The sequence below is a fragment of the Nilaparvata lugens genome, chromosome 3 (assembly GCF_014356525.2).
Source record: "Nilaparvata lugens isolate BPH chromosome 3, ASM1435652v1, whole genome shotgun sequence".
In the NCBI taxonomy this organism is placed as follows: Eukaryota; Metazoa; Arthropoda; class Insecta; order Hemiptera; family Delphacidae; genus Nilaparvata; species Nilaparvata lugens.
The window spans coordinates 36,081,941-36,099,837 of record NC_052506.1 but is presented as its reverse complement, the minus strand read 5'-3'; the positions used below and the strand labels follow the sequence as shown (position 1 = coordinate 36,099,837).

At 35.5% G+C, this 17,897-nt stretch overlaps 1 protein-coding gene across 2 annotated transcripts in view; it reads right to left on the bottom strand.

The window, feature by feature from the left end:
- The window catches only part of LOC111059742, a 347,934-nt gene extending 330,334 nt beyond the window's left edge, over positions 1–17,600 (bottom strand). For both annotated transcript variants that reach the window (XM_039423651.1, XM_039423652.1), the window contains exons 1-2: positions 17,316–17,600; positions 14,826–15,130 (exon numbers count right to left, since the gene is read on the bottom strand). The gene's annotated coding sequence lies outside the window, so the exon portion shown is untranslated. The remainder of the gene's footprint in view (positions 1–14,825; positions 15,131–17,315) is intronic.
- Positions 17,601–17,897: the final 297 nt, after the last annotated feature.

Genomic DNA, 17,897 nt, shown 5'->3' with positions numbered 1-17,897 from the left:
AAATGTTAATTTATTTTGGAATTACGTTAATTCTGTAAGAAAGACGTCATTTGTTGAATCGTCCATGACGCTGAATGGGGAGTTCTTAAGTGGTACAAACATTATCGAGGGTTTCGCGACATATTTTCAGTCTGTATATGAGGCTGATACGCCAATCGCTTCTGAAAGGCACGAGAGGGAGCCGGAGGCGTCTGGGAGCCCAGGTTTGAATGTTAGTGTAGGTTCAATACCAGTTAATGAGATTATGACCGCTATAGGTGCCTTAAGATCTAGCTTGTCAAGAGTACCATATCGGATGAACAACATGGATTCTTGCCAGGTCGCTCAACGGTAACCAACCTAATGACTTTCAGTAATAAAATATCACACGTATTGGATGGAGGAGGCCGTGTTGATGTAATCTATACCGACTTGTCCAAGGCTTTCGATACTATTATTCATAGGCTATTGTTGAGGAAGATTGGGCAGATGGGTTTCAGTAATAATTTAGTGAGCCTTCTGCAGAGTTATTTGCAATCAAGAATGCAATATGTTAAAATTAAAAAATTAAATCTAGATTGTTCGAGTGTGCATCAGGGGTGCCTCAGGGTTCCAATGTTGGGCCCCTTTTGTTCCTTTTGTACATAAATTATGTCGCTTCTATTATTAAAAATTCCTCCTGCCTAATGTATGCAGATGATCTTAAATTGTATAAGGAGATCAGGAATGTGGATGATAGACTTGCATTGCAGGGTGATATTGACAATTTTCCCCATTGGTGTGAAGTTAATGAACTAAAAATAAATGTTCCAAAATGCAAATTCCTAAGTTTTAATCGCCAGATAAATTAATACTACATAAACGATAGGCCATTGCCATGATGCACTTCAAAGCCCTTAGAGTTGAGTTTGCTTCAGACTTATCATTCATCTTGCATATTGATTCAATGGCTTCTAGAGCTAATCAACAAATGGGCGTCATCCTTAGAACCAGTTCGACATTTAATGATGTGACCTCCTTGATTTTGATTCATAAGTCACTGGTGAGAAGTCTGCTTGAGTATTCATCCGAGATATGGAATCCATACCATGTGGATAGAATAAGTACTCTGGAACGGTTACAGAATAAATTTTTTCGATTGATGTACTTCAAAAATTCAATCAGTTTTGTCCATTTGACTTCCCAACAGAGTCATTAAGAAGTTTATTCCATGTGACATCCTTGAAAGTAAGGCGTTACTAATGTTAGAGCGCTTATTTTCCACTTTGGAATCTTAAATAATGAAATTGATTCACCATATTTACTCTCCAAAATGAATACATATATTTCACCAGTCACTCGGCGCTCTGAGATTTTTTTTCGGTTCCTCGATCCAGAACACTTAGAAATTACGACTCCCCTCTTAATAGGATACAAAGAACTCATAACAGTTTATCTCGGCGCCTAGATGTCTTCTGGTTTTCTCGCGCTAAATTTCGGAAGGCGTTATATTTCTTGGCTGATAATCTTGTGTAAGCATGATCTGATCAAATAAATAGTTGGTATGTAAGTGTGGATGTGCATATGGTTTGGGACGTCGTTCAGTTATGAATGTTATTTATTCTATTGATAGAATTTTTGTTATTATATTCTTCAATTTTTATAAGTTTTGAATTCTCAATTTGTTTTATTTTTACTTTTTTCATAAGTATTTGAAATCTTTGTATTTTGAATTAGGTGGTATTTTTGTTGTTTGTATTAGTTATTATTGAATAAGTTCATATTATTTTTATCATACTTTTTCTTTTATCATTTGTATCTGTACAATTTTTATTGTCAAGGAGACATATTTGGGGAAACCCGTGGTCTCCATTGTGAATAATAAATAAGTAAAATTAAATTTGGAACACTGGGTCTCAACTTTTTTCTGTTTAAAACAAAAACAGTTCCAATGTGGATTTTAATGTGGTGAATGAATTTGGAAAGATGTGAAAAGCACAGCAGATATAATAAAATGTGTTATTATAAATTTTGCATCCAAATCACAATCCACATTATAAGTGATTAGTTGATAATGCATTCAGAATTAGAATCAAGATAAAATCAAGGAAAATTAAAATCACATTCAGTAGTACTCTCTCGTATGTTATTCTATTTGTATGCCTTCTAGGCAATGTTAATCCTACATCCACTTCTCAACAGAATTAATATCACTGGAAACGATCTAGAAATGTGGCTCAGTCTGAAATTAGAATTGTTGAAGTGTGTCTTCACCGTTGCTGATGACTTGTTTCAGAACAAGACCTGAACATGTCTTTATTAGCAAGATGGAGGCTCAAAGCAGGTGGGGGAACAAGAGTGGATCAACCTTTCTGATGTGATGTGAGCATACAGATTGAACGGATAAGTTTCGGCAGCCTCGAACAACACAATCATGAATTTGCATTTCATTGCAAGGAGGTCTCGAGCATGTAGACAAAACAGCTGAGCAAGATCAAAGGACAAGAGTGTGACGGAAGACTGTGCCACAGACAGGCCCAATAATGAATTTCACTAAACGCTCCAAGTCGTACCTTCGCTTTTATGCTGGATGTGAACTTGACGAGTTGAATATCGTTTCAGTGTATAGCGCTGTAAAACCAAAGATTATGGATGAGAATTTACCGAATAAAGCGGGGGCCACATCTGTGATGCAGCGTGCTGATCCTACTCATGTCCAATATTTCGGTGCGGTGGAGGGTGGCGGTGGGACAGATCAGATAACGGACATTTGTGGCAAGCACCATTCTAGACCGTTGTTATCCGTTATCGGATCGGAGTGGGATTGGAACGAGCATGAGACATGTGTCCCCAGCTCAAGAAGGATTATGGGCTATGGATAAGCTAAAATCACCTAAGGACTACATGATTTATGATCATTATGATGTCAATTCTTAATAATGTTGGCTTGAAAAAACCTCGATTCTGATTGAAACATCTCATCCATATCCTACGAATAATGTAAACACTTTTACTAGTTAACATTTTTGAACACTGAGTCGAGTTTTAGGGTGTCGTCCAATGAGCGATCAGGGGAAAAGTAGTCCAGTGAGCGATCCATTGTCTAGATGTCTAGAATAACAATAAGGATGGGCAGACGCTTTGAATGGGAGGACTTGGGCGTCGTTGATCATCATCTCATCTAAGGACACGCTATACAATCACTTTATTATTATTTATTTGCAGTAGTATTACTAATTCACTTGAAGAAATCTAGATGGTTGAAACAGTAGATATTTATATATTCATAGACAATAATGGAGATGAATTTAAACTGTTTGAAGCTGAAAGCTGCTCTTCCATGTCCTCCTACATTCATATCGTATGCCTATCCTTATTGTTACCTCTAAACAATGGATCGCTCACTGGACTGCTTTACTTCAAAATCGCTCATTGAACGTAACTGAGTTCTACCATTCAACCATTATAATATAATGATATATGCATTCGTTGAACAATCTTCATTCATTATAATATCCTGTATATTTATAAGATATTATAGCGTAATGCTCCATGAAAGATGGATTGATAATGAATCTAAATCTGAATTACCAACTACACTCTAAAATTGTGCAATGGCAGAGCAATACGTTTTCTATAAAGTCAAGTTTGACTGTGGAATGAAGTCAATAATCAAGGTATACTTTTGTCCTGGACGGTCACTGTTGTCAGTCTAGTTGTCAGACAAAATGGAACTCTCACAAATGGACTAACAATCCCAACTGGCGCACATTGACAGTCGACAGAAGGGTTGAATGCACCAGCACAAGTGTGGAAAGGGCTGGCTAGATTAGGAGAGCTGTGCTATTGTTCACCAATTGGAGTTAAGCAAGGGCCAAGAGGAAACAGCAGCTGAACATAATGAATTCCCTCGTTAGTGATATATATTTACCTTGCTAAAAGCAAACGACGTAGGTTTGCTCTGCTAAGTGACTAAGTTATGGCGGACACCTAACAGAAGGCTGCACTTACAACTGTGCAATGCTACTCATTATAACACATTACTAACATTCTCTAATTGCTATTTATATTTTTGTTTTCGATAATGAAATAATATGTTGATATCGAAAAGTGAATATTCGGAAATTATTAAGTTTGATAGAACGTTAAAATAAATAATAAAGTGGTAATATCAGTTTGAAATGAGTCGGATTACTCATGATAAATCTGATGTTTTTTTACAATTGTTACAATCTACAATTTTTCAAATCAAATTTCAATTTTAAAAATGGACTTAGCGCATAGAATCTTATTTGAACTACAATACTTCGGAAATTATGATACTTTGAAGGTTAGAGCAGAACTAAAAATTATGTTTCATAATATAACAGCAGCCTACAGCACTTGCTATTTCGAGAGTTATTTCAAACTAGATTCTAGAACCAGGAAAAGTACGAACAAATTGACGGATGGGAATATTGCCCAATTATTACAGGAGGTGAAAGGTGAATAGAAGACCCATTACAACAATCCACTGAGCTAGCATTGCCCAGGCAGTCCGCACTATTTTATCTACTACGACTACGAGTGAGGATTAGTTGAAACGATTCTGGTTGATTACCCTTCTTTGGAAAGCTCATCAGATCTAAGTGGAGGTCAAGTTTGTAGTCTGCAAGCTATACTTCTTTTTTCTTGCACTTCTTTCTTTACCGTTTTTACTTGATGAGAAAATTTCCGTTCATAGAGTCTGTCACTGGACTCATCCATCAAGCGAGTTCCCTCGAACGCTAGAACAAACACCGGACACGCCAACTCGCCTTATAAGGTCTGATGTTACCAAGTTTCTTTCTTCTGCCGCCAAAGACATTGCTTGTCAAGTAGAGAGAGGCAAGCTACTACGTACAATAGCAACATTTTCTAGTCGACAAAATAACAAAAAATAGGAGAATCGAGCATACTGGTCATTTGGACTCGAATGACAGTAGTTTTATGATTCAAGACCTTGAGAAAAACAAACGAAAGTCATGTGAATAACTTTCGCTCAGAGTACCTAATTGTTAAAATAACATTACTGAACTCAGCAATCCCATTATTCTAATACAATTTGAAAATCCATTTTATTTTACTGCAATTCAAAAGTCCAAACTACTCACTGAATTACTAATTCATTACTTATACCTTCACCATCATTTCTTCACGAATACAGATTTTTCATTCCCATCCAATGTTCATAAAAAAAGCATCGGCATAAAAATGTCCAATCGGTACTTGGTTTTCTTCGTTTACTCTTTCACCTTTCTTATTCGGCATAATATTATAAAATTCTGCACAAGGCTTCATCCAAATTGATAGAAGTTAGTAAAATATGATGACACATTCTGTGTCTCCCAAAATAAGGTTCTCCCTAAATGAATTTCCAATTTCCCATATCAACTACAATTACTCGGGGAGGAACAGCATTAATTTTGTAATAATTGGTTTTTATGAATAACGCGTGTTTCATACGCGACGTGAGCTAAGAAAAATCATATTATAGGTAATATTAGATTAAACCAACTAGAAAAAGAATTCAATTCAGAACTTTTGCAAAGAAAAAAGTGATTTTATCTAACAACAAACGAACGTGTCATTCATGAAAAGTGAAGTGATTTAACGACTAGCAGAATAATAATTTATTCTTTATTCATGATGATTAGCGTGTTTTAAATCATTAGGAAACGGAAAAATTTAGACATGATAATTCAGTTAATACCTGAGAATTAATTAATCCTACACAAGCATTGTTCGGTAGAGTAGGTTTCAATCTATAAATGAATAATTCTATTCATAATTTCACTTTCATTTATAATTATTATTGATATTTGTCCAAAGACTGATCTGAATCTGGAAAACGTAGTCTAGTAGTTGATCATTCGCGTAGCGATTAGAATCTTAAAATGAACAGATTTGGTAGCAGAAGTTTTGTTAGTATTGTTTGTTTATTGTGTAGTTTGTTAGTATTGTGTTAATGTGTTAGTGAATTGTTAGTAAATGTGTTGGTCTCGTCCCACGATCCACGATAGTAGATAATATTTTTGCTAGTGTTCAGGAACTGATTAGTATTCTACAAATAAGCTGATAAGCAGCAGTTTGCTATTGACCTATTAATATGAAGGATAAATTGATTTAATAGACCTCATGATTTTTATAAGTGACGAATAAAGAATATGGTTAATGATTGAATTAAAGATAAACATCAAAAGCAATGAATGATATGGTAGGATGCACATGCAAGCATCCAAAAGGAAGCATTAAATGCGTCCCTCATGCAATGCTTGGTCGCAGACAACAACTCTTGATTTCTATGTTAGCTGTAATACTATTATGCGCACCTGTTCTATTTATTGGGTAATATATCCTATTATTGCGATATAAACTATTACGCTATCCATTTCGGATATAAATTACCTACTACATAGAGTCTTTTATTACACAATTTGTTGTGAAAACTAATTCATTTGTTTCGATCAAGGGAATTGATTAATTAGACGGGAATGTGCTCTTATTAATCGAGGAATAATGAATAAACAATCAACTTTCCATTCAAATTTTTACAAGTAAATCTGTGGGTAGATGACACAAGCTGATAAGTCATGATTTGTAAACTTTTCAGGAGAGCAATTTGAAAGTTTGGCATAGCTGCAAACATTATCTATAATATTTTTTCTTACCCATTTTACACTAATATAATCAGCTGATCCTCGACTATTTAAATAGAAAATATCAAGGGATAAAACAATTTATTTAAATTAACTATTGAGAATTTTTGCAAGTGATGTCAGAGATATCATGTTTTGCCATCTGCCAAATGTTTCAAATCACAATGTAACAGTATAGGGAATATCTTAAAATCGATTTTATAGAAATTTGAATATATTTTTTAAAAATTAATTGATATTATTTACAAGTATTGATCAAGTTAACCAAACTTGAACTGTTTGCAAAGTTGTATGGGTTATGTAGTTCTCAATATGGGTTATTGATTTTCAGATTTTATAATAGCCTACCAGTACATACACTTATCAAATTTTGTCATCTTTTGATAATTGGATTATAATACAAACCGGTAGAAGAGTGTTGAGATATATGTACTTATCAATATTTGTCAACTTGGGGTTTGGAAGAAAATGCAGTATCAGGCTTAAGCAAGGTCTATATCTCAGCTATTTAAAAAGGTACAACATATTTAGTTATACCATCTTATAGATCTAATTTTTCTGAACACAACCATATGCATAACTCAATATGGTCAAAAATGTGACTTATCAACTTGTGTCATCTACCCACAGAAATATAAAAGTTACATTTTATATCATGATAAATAATAATAGGCCAATATTAAAATAGGTTTCTTATATACATGGACTTGATGTAGTAACTATGAGTGGCAATTTTTGATGAAAAACTTTAGTTGAGTTGAGCAATTATTTCAATCATGATGATCTTGATCACTTGCACGCAGAAATTAAACTTTCTGTCAAATTTTTTTCACAACCTGGAATCGTCCTAATTAATCAACTAAATGAAAATCTGAAAGTGGATCTTAACCCTGGGCTACGAACAAAAGGAAGATATTGGTAATTGGTATACTGACACCCTACAAATAACCTGAACAGATGAAGTTCTTCTCTGTTGACTGGTGAGTCGTCTAAATAAACTTTATTACCATTGTTACGGTTCGAGCAGAATGGTCAGGTCGATTACCGTATGTAGTTTTCAATTCGCTTGCGTTCTTCTAAATCTGTAACTAATCACTAACAACTTCCCAACAACTATTATATCAAATTAATATAAGTGTATTTAGACATTTTTCAACTGCCGAGAGAATAACCTTCATCAGTTATAATTAAACTTCACATGCAGATGTGATATCGTCAATAGTCAATAGGCATCCTTGGGATTCATACTTGGGGAACTGTAAACTAATTAACATTTTGATTATAATGAGCACAAAATCGGTTCCCTACTAACGATTACAATATAGCTGATTAAATGTTAGTGTCAGGTAGGTAATTCAGGAGGCCTCATATCACACAAATATGACGGAACTGTGTTGTAGGACGTGGATAGGAATGGAGCGGGCGCGCGTGGCATGCCAAGGTCTGATAGAGTTGGGCTTATTTGGAAACGATCAGCATCAGCTCTCTGGTAGATGTCAGCGTCATCGCATCTACCTGTCACACCTATTCGTGTTGGCCATATTAATCAGCAACCAGAAACAGCAGGTGCCAAAACAACATTCCAAATTGATTATTAAAATCATCTACTATTGATCCAATGCGTATTAAACGCATTTGGGCTCCATGATAAACCTAGATGGTTCTGAATTCAAAAAGTCAGAAGGCTATAGCAGTAATGAAATTGATTTTGATTTGATTTTTGAAAGTGAAAGCAAATGGAATGAATTGGAAAAAGAGCGACCCATATTTCTCATTAGAAAATATAATAAATAACTATTCCAGTTTCTAGAAAATTACAAGGTAGATTCGGAATCACGAACCGATATACCAAAATAGGTTCAAATAAAACCTACAACAAGTTACTCCGCAACCAAAATAAGTAATCTTAGAGCTTGTATCCATCTTAGAGCTATTGTGTCCATCTATTTACACTGGACGATATATTCAGACAGTATTTATAAGTGGTGGAAGAAAACTTAAAATTTCCTTATTTTGAAATCTCTTTAATTTTGTTGGATGATGAAGATGTTTTCGTGAGTTGTGGATGAGTAGTGATTTTCATCCATCAGGACAGTTCAAACTTTCTAATATTTCATATTTATTGATCCACTGCGATGAGATATTCGTTGAAGTAAGAGAAGCATGTAGAAATAAACCAAACCGAGCTAAACAGCGTTTGCTCAGCTTCGTTATTTGGCTGCAGTGAAAAAAGCCACCGCGAAAAAAAATGTAAAGCGAATTTTTTCAGACTGTCCAAGGAAACGGACCGAGCGGATACACGGCAAGAATTCGGAGCAAACCGAAATATTTCATCCGGAAACGAAAGCTGCGCAGTGGAGGGGGTAGAGGGGAGGGGGCAGTTGAGGACGTTATTTGCCGGTAATAAATCAAGCAGCAGTCAAATGCACGTGTGTATGTGAAAAAGCAAACCCAGCCAGCACTGGATGAAACGGGTGGGGATACCGTACACAGACGGCACCAGTTCACCATTTACACGGTAATTGAAAGCATTAATCTCGAAAATTGAAGGAAATGGAAGGCACACTCACTCACTTAGCAGTGGAAGAGACTGGAGCCGAAATAATATTGACTGCTACATACTGGAAAAATGTTATGAGCTTCGAAAACGAGCAGATGAGTGTGTAATAGGAGGGCGCACCCATCAACGAATAGACGTCTACATGTCTTGATGAGATGATTATTCTCAACATCAAATTATCAAAACTGTAATCAGGTGCGACCTTTCTTCTCGTGGACTTGTCATGGATGCAGCGGCTCTCCAGCCTCAAATTATAGTTTACTACGATAATTTAAATTGCTGTTGTTGAGAACAGCACTTATAGTCGAAGTGAAACATAGTTGATGTATTTTATGTATCTTTGCTACAAGAATAATGCTATTATAATATAATCCTTCTAGAGAAACTTTTTTTTTCAAAACGCATCTTTCTCTAAAATTCTTTTCAGTATTCACTCCATGAATGATACTTCTCATTAACCTGACAACTCTTTCTGCATCAATAACACCATCCCTTAACGCCTGACAAAATTTCATCCTCTGTAGTATAAGTTATTTGAAAAATTATGATTGATTTTTAAAAAAGAAATGCTTTTGCAGTTCACCATTCACAAAATAATATACTGTTGTATATACAGTATATACATATATAGGAAGTATTTCCGCAAATTAATTAGAATTTAAATTTCTCGAAATTTCATTGCCCACATGAGCGTTTTGCTTGTGCGTGGGTAATGAAAAGTGAGTTTATGAATTGAGATGATTGAACGTCCATGCCATCGGCGGGATTCGAACCCACGAACAAGGCGGTGTTCACACCGGACCATTAGATTACAAAAAATCACAATATCAACCTTGATCGATGAATTCACTGGTGTGTGGCCAGTGTTCTTATTATAGAATAATCTGTATGCACCACTTCACTAATATTCCTATTTTAGAGCAGTCCAATAATTCACTGAATTTAGTAATAATAGTCTCACTGAGCTTCTGAATGCATCAGAAAATTGCTTCCTTCCACTCTGTTAAAATCAGAATGTGCAACTGTGGTTTGTACACCATGCATTCTCCCATTTTCGTAAACGTTATTTAGCTTAGTCTATTCATTATTGATTGATTAATTATATTGTTTTTTCATTGATAAGCTAATGGGATTTACTTGATAAGAGTTTTATTTTTAATAAATAACTTTCTGTCTGTTTCAGTCACTGAAATAGACCCGGCCAGAATAAAATTGCCTCTACAAAATAAAACTTTACATACAGAAGCAAATAAACATTAACCTTCTCTGAGGAAACACAACCTGAATGAAATTTCTCACATTGGAATCAGGACAGATTAAGTAGCTAGCTGGAATGATATGACAATTGAATATACTGTACTGCGTCTTGTATCATAGATGTGTCGTGAAAACAGTTGCAGACTCTGATTTGGTTGAATTTTGTTCTCTTCCCTCAATTCTCCCATCAAACTTTTCAGCTGGTCGGGCTGTTGAAGAGCCGATTCAATTTTCGGTGATCTCAAAATTGAATCCTGGGGAGTTGTAACGACTCATGACTTATTCGAAAATAAAAGAATGTTTCGCCTCGTTAAGGAGCTAAGAAGTGTGACTGCAGCGCAAAGCAGCAGGAAAGGTTGAACAAGTGGCTGCTGCTTATTGCTTGGCTTGGAGCTGAGTGACATTCCGAGAGAGTATTGTGACGTCTTTTCTCTCGTTAACGGTTCTCAACAGCATTTCTGTCCATCAAAGAACGGGACCAAAAAGGGCTGCAGGGCCCTAGAAGCAAACATACACCGAGAATCTACTCCATTCCCTGGGTTTTATGGGCGTGTTTTCTGACACTGGTAGCGTGGTATGAACCTGCGGGGATTGGCGAAAATAATAACATTCAAATAATTGTTCAAATGTCAATTGGAAGCTGGAGAACAAAAATTAATTATCCTACGCCAAGGCAGCATTTTTTGTTGAGACTTATTCAATCAGGGATTTTCTATTCGATTGAACACTTGAATAATAATCATCAATAATAATTACAATGAATTTCGATTATTTTACTCTATTTAGTATATATGAATTTAATAGTTTTACTAGCATTTCATCTACCGTATTCATTTCATTTTATTCGTAGATTAAGAGTACTATCGCGTTTGCGTTAATCACTTTGACTATAACGTAACTAATGAAGTAAGGAAATTAAAAAGTTCTATTGTATAAATTTTTCAATTGCATCAATAATTTTAACAATATTCAATGAATATTAGGATACCAGTTTTTATATTTGAATGTAGGTTAATAGCATTATTAATGTTGAAAGCCATTTGAAATCAGATTCAAGAGGAAGATCCATATAATTTATTGTACAAAATAAAGTTGATTTGGTATGATATTTTGATTTGATTTATAATTTTTTATTGTTTCGATAATATCGCTCGACAATATCTTCCATCAGATGGATCTACTAGATGAATAATAATTCTAATGTTTGAAATAGAGGCAGAGACACACAAGGCAATTTTTCTAACGAGTCGGCACGGCAAGACAGGATAGGAAGCTCTACGATTGGCTGATATCGATACGCCAACCCAATCAGCCAATCGTATAACTTCCTGTTCTATCGTACCATGGAGACTCGTCTGAAAAACGCCTCGTGTGTCACTGCCCTTAGAGTCATTCAATTTATTGGTTTAAGAGCCCACTTTGTTGGCAACCCTGATGAAAAAATTCTGGAACCAATATTCTATATCACTAATATAATGAAAGCCATACCACTATAGACACACTTACGAAGAAATTCAAAATATTAAAAAAATGTGGATCATTTCCTCCTTCTCTCTGTTCACCAAATGCTCTGATTTCCATTAACAGTGAATGATTCCATAAGAAAATATAAATGGGTATGAATTGAATTTGAGAGCCGGTGAGAAACAAGGTTTTCGATACTGATTCAATGACAGGAAACTCTAATCGTAACGTTCTTAAAGTTCCAGTAGCGACGTTTTGAGTGTGAAACGTTCCATAATAACGAAAATTGGTTTTGAAACTTTAATGGACGGTATCTTGAAATATCGTAGAAGAGATGGGTTGAGTGCTTTATATAGGAACTGTGAACTCGAAATGAAGAAGCTTTCAACAGTGTTCTAATAATCACAAGCGAGACCAATAAATAATATTCTCTCACGAAACAAGATTATTGAGCTGCATTTAACAGTGCAATCATTTCCAATAGCATTCAACAACAAAACTTCATCAACACTAAGTAGGCCTATTGTAGTAGGTTTCATTTCATAGATTTTATCTATTTACATCTCAGTAATATATTTATATCAGCATTTATTCTTACATTCCAGCCTTATAACAACGATCAAATATGTCTTTGGACAACAGCCTTCAATCAAATTAATACCATCCCTAATTTCAAGGGAAATGCAACAACAACGTGTTTCGAAATTACTAGGCCTAACGATCTCGGAACACGCACTCACTCATTCACATAACAAATTACGTGCAATAAAGGGTAGACCCACATACCACGTGAAGTTCTGCTAGGAATTTTCCTTATGCATGGTTCACTCACACTGGATTGTGCATTCCAAAAAAAATCATTATTTTTACACTGTTGCCGTTATTTTTGGTCTACCTCTCCTGATTTTCTTATTTTCCCTCGTCTTACCGCAACCACTTCTCCATCTCTATTCTCTCATTCGTCCCTTATCCTTCTACCTCACACTTTTATTACTGTATTCATCTTCTCATTGTTAAATTTTCGTTTTTATTTGTTATATTATTATTACCTGTAAATTCTATGTTCTTATCTATCATTAGCCTACCTCTTGTTCCTCCTTGTAATTCTCCATTCGCTTCTCTCTCTTGTTTTTGCCTTCTCAATATTTTGTTCTAAATATTTGCTCCTCCCTCTTATTCTTCTTTTTTTCACTTCTCCCTCTCTTGTTTTGATCTTCTAATGTTCTATTCATTCTCCACTTTCACCATTTTTTCCTTTTGTCAACTACTTCTTCATAATCCTACATTAGTTTGCTCTTTCCCAACACTCTCTCCTGTTTTCTTTTCAACCTTCTTTCAACCTCTATTTATAATCCAAAGCGTTCCACCTTCTCTATTCCTGTTTCTATGTTTTCTCACACATTATTTCTCTTCCCCTATATTTTTTCAAGTTTTCTATCCTCATTGTTTCCCCCTCCTGTTCGGCTTTTGCAACTTTGATCCACAGGATCAAGAGGTCGTAACAATTTCACACAATAAATACTCGAGGATCACAACACACTTTTCAAAAAAAAAATTAAAAAAAACGAACAGTCGAATATATTGTAACAACAAATTAACAATACTGATAATGAAGGCAACCTCATTTTTTAAATTGGTCAGTCAGTGTATTGCAATCGGTAGTGGCTGCAATTGAGCGAGTGGGAGGGAGTTCAGAGTTGCCAGGCTACAATGCATCACAGCACGAGCCAGCGGTTACACAAGACACTTGAGTTGAAAGGTCACATTGCGTTGCGTTCCAGCCGTGTTTCTACACTTCAGCTATACTGGGGCATTTGAGTGTCATATACAGACATAATCCTACATACAACAAAGAAATATTCCTCACAGATATATTCAGCAGAGATTTAATATATTCAACTAGGAACACATAATATATAATATTTGGCACAGGCTACAGTTCGGCAATCACGGCAGATAGGTTCAATTATAGATATAGGCCCAGATAGATATAGGTCCAATTTGCAGAGACTGTGTAAAAATACAGTGGCAACAAAATATATATCGTTAGAGGCTCCTCACAATACAGTCGGTAGAGAAAACAGATATATCAGAAATACAGTAGGCTACTACAGATATATAATTCATCATGAACTAGCATACATCTATGCAACTCTGTTACGTTGTATTGTTCTGCGAATCGTCGAATACTCACAGTTGAGCTCCAGATCCTGCAAGATAATCGTTCGTGCGCTTCAACGTAGAACAAAAATATTATTGTTCCCTTTCGCTGAGATACTTGCAACAGATACAGAGTTATACTCGACATGCCTTGAGGCTACAGATGGAACTAGCATCACGAGTCACGCCGTTGCATGGTTAGCAGTGAACAAAACCAAGTTGAAGCAACTACTTGGATTGCACTTCCAAGTGAAACGGTCAGTGCAGTCTATTCTTCAGAGTGTTACACAAACATTATAACATGGTTTCCGTATTCAAGTGTTTTGGTCAAGGTATTAATTTCGTAGTTATTATATTTTATAAAGAAACTCACATTCAATTTAGAACTCCATTCTAAATTATTATAGTTATTGATTCAGCATCAGTCAATTTCATCCATGTCTCGTTTTCGCCCAAACATTTTTCTTCACTGGAAATACTTACATATTTATGTGAGTAATACTTCACTGGAAATACTTCACTCAGGATACATATAGGATCGTTTTTCATTGTGCACATTCATAAAATTTTGTACTGATTCTATATTCACCGGATACCTGTACGAATTATATACCTGTATGAAAATTTGGTTCAGAAGAAGATTTACACTCAAATCTCATCACAATACAATAAACAATAATTTGTAAGTTTAAATAAAGTTATTTTTGTATAATGAAAACTTTACTAAGATGACTGAAAATGCTATTTACCTCAGTAATTGTGTCGGCTAGAATAATCCTTCCTGATGTTCTCCGTATCTCCAAACTAATCTGATGAAGTATAAACTGCAATGTTTCACACGAATTATCTATTTGGTGGAACTTGACCCCTGTTACCACTCGGGCTGAGGTTGAACACTTTTATTGAACACTAGACACTTCTTATTCTACAGACGAATATTGCCAGCACTGACCTAGGAGGACGGTGGACGGGTTGGTTGCTATGGCTTGAGCTCGGTTGCCTAGCAACTCCTGGCTTCTTCACTGAGGCCGACCAGTTCCTTTGTCCCACAGTTCTGAGAAACGAAACAAAACAAGCGTTGAATTGAATTGAAAACAGAAGATGGGAAAGGTTCACTATGACCTACAATACCTCCTGGCACATTGTATTTCTGAAAACTCCACTGTTGTGCTAACCTGTGAGTTAGCACATGTTCATTCATGGAAGTATTTCAAAATAAAAATTCTCCATCAATTTCTAAATTGACTATATTATGATAGAACTGCATATTTCTAGATAGAATATGGATCATTGAAGAAGGTGGTGCATATTATCAAGTCAAGTTGAACATAAACCAAACATAGACCAGAACAATACACTTGAAAGTGTGTAAATTTAAATAAATTTAGTAGTAAACGTCAGATGAAAATAGATGATAAGCTCAATTGAAAAGGAAATTTTCGCATAATTATTTACGTAGCACTTTTTGGTATGGCAGCAAGAAGTTATTAAAATATCGTTAATTATTACTGATATTATATCCTATTTTTTTCATGTGATTGGGTATTTTGTCATTTATAAACATGATTTATAATGGAAAAGTGTGTAGTGTGGAATAGTGTGCCACATGATTTAGGCCTACTTCCGTATTCATCCAAATTGATTACTATCCAATGATTTGATAGGAAGATAAAGTGTGAACTGAAGAGGATTTATTACAGCAGTAGAAAGTGCTATCAAACGTGTTGTTCTATTATAATGTAACGGAACTACCGTTTATTTTTTCGAACAATATTTCAACATTTTATAAACAAGATAAGTAGCTGTGTTTTATAAGCTTTGGGAAAGATGAGGCCGATTTATTCAGTAAAGGACCGTAATTGAGATATTAGTCTATTAACAGATCCACAATTTTTCGTTTTCAGTTCTTCATAATGATAAATTGATAAACTTGTGAACTTGAAAGAATTAATCAATTTAAGCAATGGTGAGATTCACTTTTTACTGTCAGCACTGTTTGAATGAGAAGCATTGATGTTATTTATGTGAATATGCTGCCAGGTTGAAGTGAATCTGAATGTAGTACAGTACATGACATTGTGATAATGGTTTTCTAATATTTGTGATAATGTACATTAGGCTCAATTGTCTCTGTCAATGAATGACTATTAATAAATCATAAGCATTCTCAAACAAAAAGTGAACTGAAATTTGAATTGCTTGGGTTGAATTGATACAAGAAAATCCGACAACCCTTTCTATTCACAGGACTAAGGAAGTCCACAAGGTATATCGACTGGAGACCTCTCAACGCCCAACACACAAAAACTGTGAGTCCCTTCTCCCGTCTCAAGCACAGCCACGGAGAAATTCAAGCCTTGACCGCAGGCAGTTCACGTGGGAGAACGTTTTAGCTGAAACCACTCTGATATGCCTTTCAATTTCCGCTCAAAATGTCCTAATCACCAGCAGCTGTTGTTGGAATATTTCAGGGAAATCATAAAAGCGAATGACTTATTATTATTAATAAAGGCATAATAGTATCACTACGAGCACACCATACTAGTCCTAGGCTAAAACCGTAATTTTACGAAAATAAGCAACCAGTTATATAAGATGGTAATTAGTCATTGTCTCTTTTTGTGATGAATGGATAAGAAGAGCTATAAACCATAAACATTATATTTTTAGAGAGAGTCTCCTAAAATAGGCTAAATGTTTAATAGGCCTAATATGTTTATGAAATTGAAACATTCTGAAAATTTCACCACATTCTCTGGAATCGTGCAGCGTCCCTCTAAATTGACCTGAACGTTCCCCACCCGCAAAAGAAAATTAGACTGTGTTCATTGGAAACACTGTGATAGATTCTCATTCATATGGATTACCACTTCAATTTAACCGTACCTACCTTTTTGCTTGCTGATAAACCAATTGCTGTCAAGAGACTCGTTATTCAGTGGACCTACCGTATTCAATTCCTGAAATCTAGAATTACCCAGTCACATCTCTCTAGCCTTAGAATATTTGAAGGTGTTGGGAAATTAAGAGAATAAAAGGCTGAAATTACAAATCACTTATTCACCCCTTCAACCATTGAAAAAAGCTTGACCATTCAAAAATTTTGACAGCTGATAATTCCCTCTTGAATAATCTCAAATTTTATGAAAGAAGTTTGTGAATACGATTTTAGAGCTAGTAAAACTGCATCGAAAACGCATATGGTCAATCGCATGGAAGAGCTCAAAGGCGTCACTTACCGTTTGTCAGTCAAGCCGAAGAAGCCTCAAATCCAACAGCACACAATAAAAAACACCTCAAGCACTGTATTTGAACAGCTAGAATGCGTCACAAACCCCAGCGCTGGGAGACAGACCCAAGCGCCGTCAAATACTTATTCGGTGCCCCCTGCCCCACCGGTCAAGTTCACATAGATATCTTTCACAACAAACACAATAACAAACAACAGTGGACTTGCACACACGAACAGTTCCAGGCAACGCGCAACCTCTGACTCAGACTCACATCGGCTTCAGTCTGCCTTCTCGTTCACCGTGCCGTGCTTGTCAGCCACTGTTGCCAACCTTCCACGCTCTCACAGCTACAAAATTTCCCACGCAATAACAAGTGGGGCTTTACTATTACAGTATATTACACGAGCAGCAGATCAATCAGTTTCAGTTTACAGTTCAGTATGAGTGTATGTTGTTTACTTCCTAGCTGTAGGCCTGATGTTGATACATCTCTTTGGCTAACTATATAGCAGAATTCCAAATTATATTGGTACAACCTTTCTATTAAGTAGGCTATCATGTTCTGGATCACACATGATGATCTTGGTC